General features: G+C 34.9%; 1 long non-coding RNA gene across 1 annotated transcript; it reads left to right on the forward strand.

Annotated features, from left to right (window-relative positions):
• The first annotated feature begins 1443 nt into the window (after positions 1–1443).
• On the forward strand, positions 1444–1997 carry LOC113277568. The gene is made up of 3 exons (XR_003324987.1): positions 1444–1457; positions 1553–1651; positions 1838–1997. It is a non-coding gene; the product is annotated as an uncharacterized LOC113277568 (long non-coding RNA).
• Positions 1998–8784: the final 6787 nt, after the last annotated feature.

Raw genomic sequence — 8784 nt, forward strand, 5'->3', positions numbered from 1 at the left:
CAAGCATATTTTCCCGTCTATGTTGGATGCAGAATTTTCTTTATCGGGATACCTTGGTTGGTATTATTGAAGTCTCAATACTTATACATTAACTCTTTGTTTTTCATTGGCACCAGGCTCTATCTTTCCCCATATTTGGCAGGTGTTTTGACTGATTGAATTTCATACCATCCAAAGAATAGATGATACCGGACGTCGAGGCCTTCTATTTGAAACTCAAAGCAGTGGCAGTCCCAAAATGTTACAGTGATAATTTCTTGGCAGAAAAGCAGGTATATTTGAAACTCAAAACAGCGGCAGTCCCAAAATGTTACACTAATCTCTTGGCCGAAAAGAAGGTATATGGTATACATTTGTTTACCAAAATCTTCTTGAGAAACTTCTAACAAATTTGTTACTTGGATGAGAAGCGAATTACGTGTTCACTTTGACCCAAATGATGCCAACACATTTGTTACTTCGATGAGAAGCCAATTATGCGAATTATGTGTTCACTTGGACCCAAATGATTAATTAAGTCTATTTTTGATTGTCAGTATGAGTACGATGATTGGGCTTGCTGTTGAGACTGTGACGTTCACAGGAGGAGTGGACAAAACTAATTATGAATATACATTTAAGAAATTGTATAACACAAAGGCAAGAGTTAATGCTCCAAATTAAGAACACGATTAATGCTCCAAGGTGATGTAGTTCCTTATGTCTAATTATTTTAATGTTTAAACAAACATGAAATGTTTAATGTGGGTTCCCAGTCTGTTTTGAAGTGAAAGACCATGCTAGATCGATAGTTTTTGTGCCATTAAACAGTGGATACCACAAATGGGGGCAATAGGCGTAATAGATGTTCAGTGGGGCTTTTTCTCTCTGCAGCCTTCTTACTCTCCTCTCCATGTTCTACTTCTCTCCTTTTAATTCATCATCGTTTTTTTTAATATTATTATTAATAGCTTTTTTACAGATTTTGATATGGCTTCCGGATATGATGATTCTGAACACTGAAATAAAAACCCCAAGAACACTAAATACGTAAACCCTAATTTTGGTTCTACTTTCACATCTCTTTCATTTTTCTAGATAATATACCTGAATGCTTGATTTGAAGTGGTGGGTTGTGGTTAATTAGCGGATTTAAGATATAAAAGTTGCACTTTTCTGATCAATACCTGAGTTTGTTTTCTTAGGTCTGGGGATTTAAATACAAAGTAAAAAAGGTGAACGATTTTTGCAGTTGGTAAGCCTGAAACTTTTTCGTTCTGTCTTTTTGTTTCTCTAAATCAACAAACCCTAACCCATTTGTTTTATTTTGCAGGTACGGTTTTTTTTTTTTGCTTGGACAGGGTTGAGAAGCATTACAAGTCCATGGTTTCTAATACTTTCCATGGTATGTATAAGCAATTGCATGTGAAGACATTATTTATTCACCGGTGTATATAAAGATCTTACTGGATGTCACTGTAAGTGAGGATTGCAATACCTTCCAATATGTATGGTTTACTTCTGAAGTGTTTATGTACGAGAATGTATTCCTTCTGATTCATGCACTGTTCAGAGAAAATTACATCAGTAAATTGCAATGGATACTTTAGTGTACAAATGTTACTGAGTGCAGAACAAGAGTCCCGGCAGATTGTTGCAAGTGCCAAAAACAGTAAGCATATCATATACCTAAACTGAAATGTTTTATTTGAATTATTGATATTGCACATTTTTCTTATTTGTATTGATACAATTGAAAGTTTCAGATTTTTATATTCAATTTCCTTGAGATTTTTGTTTTCAACATCGTTTAGCTTTTTTTGTTACTGATTTTTTTGTTGTTATTTTTTATTGCCAGCAATAATGAATGTTTAAGAATTGACAGTGTGCACGACAAGAGAGTGAAGGAGATGAATCATAGTATTCAAGAAGGAAGAAAATAGAACCGTGAAAATTATAAAGATATCTGATTTCGCAAAACTTTAATGGGTTCAGTTCTTGGTGCTTGGGGTTTGATATCTGATTGTTATTTATATTTTATGTGTGTATACTTTTATAGGCCATAAGCTTAATTGGGTTTAATATGTTCGTTCACTTCGTCCGCAGGGGAAAACAAATGAAAATAAGACAGTAAATGATGATGAGATGGATGGTGGAATGATGCTGGAATAGTCAACAAGCTTTTTCATGCATCCATGTTTCATAGATTACCAACAAGGTAATAATTCCTTCTACCTGGTCCCCAATTTCTTTTATACGAATCACATGATTTACATTTATATTTTTTAAATTGTTGATGCTTACTGTGATTCCAAGAAGAAAATTGATTCAGCTTTATGCAAAGTCAGTTCTAATGATGGTAGGGTAAACTTGGTATGTAGTACCTAAAAATATTGGTTTTCTCTATCTTTAGATTTGGGAAGTCAAATTACATATTAGCTTCCATACTAATCCATGAATGAGGTTTACTGTCATTACATGAACATGGTTTGAGTCACTTTGGTTCTGAAAATCTAAAAAGAAAGCTAAGATGTAATACATTGGGCGCAAAGAGAATTACCGTTGTTGGATAACCAGGAAAGCATAGATTTGAAAGAAGTCATAATGAAGGTATAACTTTCATAGTCCGGCAAACTCATTTTCAAGATTTTATTCTTTTTCTGGAGTGTGCAACAACAATTTTATGGTCTAATTTTACTGATGATATGGGAACTGGCTGCAAAGAAACTCATCAGCTAGAGTAAGCTGTAAAGAAAGCGAATGGTTAACTGGGTAAGCCTGAGATTTTCCCATCCTCCACCAGTACTAAAAATTAGCGGGACCAAGGATTACCAGCAATTCGATTCTCTAGAGCAACAATAAGCACAAACCTCAAATATTAGTTTCTTTTCATAATATGTTGTTGTTAAAGTGAACCAAGTTAATGTTGTCTGACTAATTTGGTTGTGTATTTAAATAAATTCATGTACAACAACTTTTGCAGGAAGTGTTATTAGCAGCAGGTGGATTCTTTGAGCAACGAGTTTGTGCAGTTATTACTAAAAGCCACACTGAAAAAACAATGGTTTAAAATCTCAATGTCCCTGAAACGATGGCTTACCAACCTGTTCAGCAGGTTACATATATATATATATATATATATATATATGCTATGCTATCTAACTACAAAGATGCTTTGTAAAGAAAGCTAAAGTTTTACCAAACAGTAACGTGTTGTAATGGCGAGCTTGATTGCTCCATATGCAACGCTAACTTCAGACAACATTTCATTGAATCTAATTAATATTATTGCAGTTTTTGGACTATTAATCTATCTGCACCGTCACTTCCTTTATTTGTTTTTATTTGATTTTAACACCTCTTAGTTCAAGAAATGTTCTCATCTAATTAATAACACCAAATCAAATTTTCGGAACATTTGGTCTTCAATACCCAAGTTCATCTACTGCCAGTTCCCGTATTGCAAGTTTAAATCGGGACTGGGGCGAGGCGAAGGCGAGCTTTACCAAATCAAATGCGGAACTGGACGAAGCCGAGCTTTACCAAATCATATCGGGACGAGACGAAGCCGAGCTTTACCAAATAAAAGATATGGTTCAAAGAAAGAGGCATTGATGCATAGTTGTAGTTGCAGATTAAATTGGTGAACCAAGTGTGAGAAGCTGCCCGGACATAGCACGGACAAAAAATCTTGTTATAGCCTTATAGGTGGTAGAGAATCTAGAGATGAAGAGCGCCCGGCGGCCCCTACCTAAACGTCAGTTACTCAAACTACATGTAGATAAGCTTTTTTTTTTTTTTTTTTTTTGGCCATAACAACGCCTTAGATTTATCATCATAAACTCATAACATCCGTTTGTCAAACTGCATAATTTGGCTACAATTGATTCAAGTTGGTGAGATCACATATTTCGCAATGCACTAATTTTTATTGAATCTATTGCGGAATGATCGAATAATTTTTACTTAATTTATTATGACTGAATCTATTATGCAGAGTGATCCAACATCATTTTGAGCATGTAAAGAGAATGTTCGGCACTTGCAGTAGTTGGCGCTCCTACGTAATTCAAAACGCAACTTGTACCAAGGTACGAAAAAGATGCATCATGGTTGAGTTGCCAAAGCCAAAAAGGCCGGTGTGTAATAAATATGATGTACACTACACGTGTGTAGTTCATTAATAACGGTTGGTGTACAAGATTTGGGGACCCATACATACACACGTGCAGCGTACACGTCCTCTTGTCGTGGTTCTCAATTCTAGTACTCTGTTATCGATGACACGAAAGAGACACAAGTGAACTGGATCGGTTGAGTTGCCTCGTACATGGTGATATCCACCAGGTTTCACTATGGACTATGGTTAAATACTCGGGGTTTTTACTAGGAGGCCAGCTTGGTATTCAAAATGAGACATGTGTATTCTGGTGGGCGATACATTTCTATAAATAAAGTCGTTTTTGATTTGAATGCGGCTCGGTACATATTATCAGGGCGTTGTCTAATCCTACGCCGGTGCTATAGAATTAGCAATTCATTTGGCTAATTGTCTGAGATTTTTGGCGTCAATTAAGTTCAGATATTCTCACTTTACAGGGAGGTAACTTATAAGCAGATTTATTGGCAAAGGAGGGAGCTTTTACACGCTCTTAATGGTAGAGTGAGCCACCATAGTAGTTCATCTGTGCCGCTTTGGGAAGCTATAGATCATGTTTGTCCAACTATCGTTTCAAATAGTTTTGAAACATGTCGTTCCTTTTAGCTTCTTCTTCTCCCTCGATGTCAGGCTTTGCCCTGTTCTTTCTGTTTTAGTTGTCTCTTTAATATACATTTTTGTATAAGGAAGGGGTTTTTGGATCAAGGGAGTGGAAAACTCGTACTCCACTCACCTAATATAACATGTTCAGTACTTTATTATGAGTCGGACAAAAACACCCTCCACAAAACTCGTGTAGGTTTCAAAAGCAACGAGTGACCTTTTCTCTTTACTTCTTCTTCCCATTAACAAAGAAGAATCATAAACACCAAAGCCGATTTTATCTATGGTTATTCATTAACTTACGACTATCAAAATTTTGAACACTTCATCACCTGAATTATATCTTAGGCAAATGTATGGATGAATATCTTGATTTTGGTGGCTGAGAACCATCTTCAAAGCCAAATCAAATGAAAAATTTTGTGATAATGTCTTCAAATGTACCGGAGTTCGCTGGAAATGAAAAATAGCTGGTACCCAAATGACTAAATCACGTTTCTTTCTTATTTCTATGTATGTTTATCACGAGAAAAATTTAGTCTTTGAAAACTTGGTTCTTTCGTAGCAGGAGAAGAGAAATAAAGAATTCACGTTTACAATATAAGAAGTGAATACCCTATTTCTCTACCATGTAAGTGATGGTGAAAGGTAACGTTTCTCTACCACCAGAGTGATGGTGAAATAGAACATTTCGCTGCCATTTTATTGATAGTGAAAAATATGAGTAATGAATACACACACTCAGATTTCATTTGATTACCAGGTCAAAATATGATAACTTTGCAATGTTATCAAATATTTTTCCCATCTCTTAGTGTGGGAGACCTAATCAACAGACCTACATAACATAATAAAGTAGAGACCAGTTATCTTCTTAATTTTGACGTCTCGCGATATATGCAACAAAGAGATGCTCTTGGCAAACTCTTATTTTACAGCACGCCAAAAATGCATTAGGTTCAGTTCATCCTGCAAACTTAAAAGCCACACTAACTGTGCAACAAGAAGCCATAACAATGCAAAAAACATGTCTAACAACAAAGAAGAAATTTACACAAGCCTTGCCAAGAGCTAATTAAGCAACAAAAGTGCTCTTTCTCTTCTTCGTCGCACCCTGCAAATGGTTCTCGTTCACTCTGGAAAAAGAGGCATCTAGTTTTTGCGCTCATCATAATGAACGGGTAAAGGGTTTTTTGGATTCTGGTTTACCTGGAATGTTGAATTCACCATCATTTCGGTGGTAGTGAAAGGTTATATTTCACCACCACTCTGTTGACAATGAAATGTTGCATTTCACTTTCTTCTGTATGGTAGAGAAATTTGCAAATTCATGTTGTGAATTATAAACTTGAATCTTTAATTTCTCTTTCACTGGCACAAACGAACCAAGGTTTAAAAAAAGAGTGAATCATGATTCAACTGTTTGGGTTCCTGGGGTTCTTATTTCCAAACTCAAGTACACTTGAAGACAAAGAAGCACAAAATTTTATATTCTCTACATTTTGATTCTCTTAGTTTTGAATATAGAGAATGAAGTGTTAAGGGTCTGATCTAGATGATTTTATATCAAACTATCATAGATGATATTGGGTTTAAAGTGTTTCAATCGTTGATAGTTAATCATTTAAAACTAAAATCAACACCGACCATAATTCCTTCATGTATCCGTGGGTTATCACCTAATGATTCAGAAGGATATTTTGGTCCAAAAACTATTGAAATTTAACTCATTGATGGATCAATGAGTTGACTACGAGTTCTCCACTCGTTTGATCCACACACCCCTTCCCTATAACAAAAGTGTTAATATATCTCCTTGTGAGCTTTGCTTATATCTATGTTTGTATATCCTTCCATCCAAATTAGATGAGCTAGTTGGTTTTAAATTTTGTCCCATAAATATATAAGCTATCTCTCTAATCAAGAGGATATTTCTAGAATTATCATTTTAATTGATTATTGTTATTACAAGAAACATGTATAATTTGATAGTCATGTTTATATTCATTATGTAGGTATTTTAAAATATTTTTCCACGGTATAAAGTTTACGAAAAACCATGATATAGTTTAAGAGATAAATCATTTATAAGTTTTACTAGTTATTATCCATAAGGATTGTGCAAACTACAACTAGATCATCTAACTTGGGATGGAGGGAGTAGTGCAAACTGCAACTAGCTCATCTAATTTGGGACGGGGGGAGTAGTTTACAGCTTATTATTAATTTTTAACATCTTGAAAACCCTGTCAAAGTATATACTTTTTTGATATCTCTGAAAATACGAGGTTGTTCTTTTTGTTTATTTCCAAACTTGTAAATTAAGCCATTTATTGGCATAAGAAAATTGCATTCGCTTAACGTGGGTAGAGCCTGTTAAGAACAAGAGACCTAATATTTGTGTTTCTTTTTTTAATAAAACGGGATCTGTTTCACTGATAGTAACGTGAAATTATAAGGAGATAGTAAAGTACACCGATTGTTAAGAACCATAGAGAGACGGAAATTTCATATTGTAAAAGCACAAACTCAGATATTTCGGCGAGAAAGAAAAGGTATAATAGAGTACGACTGAATATACGTGAAATTATATCTGATTAAATCAGAGGAAAATGATATTTGGATCAACAATCCGCCACCTTGATAATATTTTTTTTCTTGAGAAAGAGATGCACGTAACAAGGAGTGGTTTTCCCTAAACCTTAAACAGAGTGACAAAAGCTTCGACTGCCGAAGCTCATCACATACCACACTTCAATTTCAACCATAAAAAACCCAACCAAGAATAGACATTGAAAGAAGAAAAAGATGCTTTGAAAGCAAAGATAAGGCCTCTATGGAAGCGGAGAAACCTTATCACCGACTAGTGACTCGTAAAGCAAACAAACTGGCCCTAATAAGCATCAAAACTACTTATTCTTATTAAATACTAGGTAAAAGCACCAAAAACACTAGATAGAAAAACTAGATACCTGTCAAATAAATCTTCTCTAAAATGGAACATATCTGAGAAGTGAAGCTTACTGCCAAAGGAATGGTTTTATTCATCGGAAAGACTTTTGAGAGAGAGGAGAGAGAGAGAGAAAGTTTTTATTTTAATTCAGATCGTTCTAGATTACCCGTTGTTTGTGTTATGTGTAAATTTTTTTGCCCTGATAATTCAATTTTTCTTACAATATTCAACCAAATTCATCGAAAAACAATTGAATATTTGTCGAAATATCTTGTTGTTTGAATTTTGTCATATTTTATCGGGTGTTCCTTTTTCTTCTCATAAATCATTCTCAATTAAAATAACCGAGCTTTTGAATTATATACGTATTTTTCTTTTGACGATAAAGATTGATGATGAGTTAAAAAAATTATAGTTATTTCCAAAAAAAACTAATTACTACGGGAGATTATTTATATTTTGAGACGAATCGTGAAGAACAGTCGATATACTTATAATTATTTTCTTGTAGTGCCAAGATTATGCAATGCACAATATCCCAAATTTTTCTAAACAGTCTCCCCTAAGCGGATATATCTTGTCGCTCGAGCGGCCAATTTTTAGCTGCTTATCTCATATTTTTCCCAAGCGGCAAGATATATCCGCTTAGGGAAGATTGTTCGAGCGTCTAAACGAGTTTGGGGAAAGGGGAATTTCTATAGTTCTCTTTTATTTCTCCACCTTAGACTAGCATTGATCTAATTGACTTTTGTCAATACTTGTGGATACAAACTAGGCGTGACATTTTTCAACAGAAAATGGGTTATTTGGCCAAAAAGGTATTTTTCCCGGTTCAGATGGACGGGTAAGCTTTTCACCTGGATGAAACGGACGGGAGATTTTTTATTAGAAACAGACATAACTACCCTTTCTCTATAACATTATCATCGACGCTTTTCTTTTCTCTGCACCATCTCTATTTCTCCTCTCGTTCTCCTCCGTCTGTGTTTCTCCATCACAACCATTGAAATCGGTTTCTGCACCTTCTTGTTACCAACAACTACATCAACAGTATCGTCGTCGTTGTAAACATCATCAAAATCAGATCTAG

This window comes from Papaver somniferum, chromosome 5 (assembly GCF_003573695.1).
Source record: "Papaver somniferum cultivar HN1 chromosome 5, ASM357369v1, whole genome shotgun sequence".
Taxonomy (NCBI): Eukaryota; Viridiplantae; Streptophyta; class Magnoliopsida; order Ranunculales; family Papaveraceae; genus Papaver; species Papaver somniferum.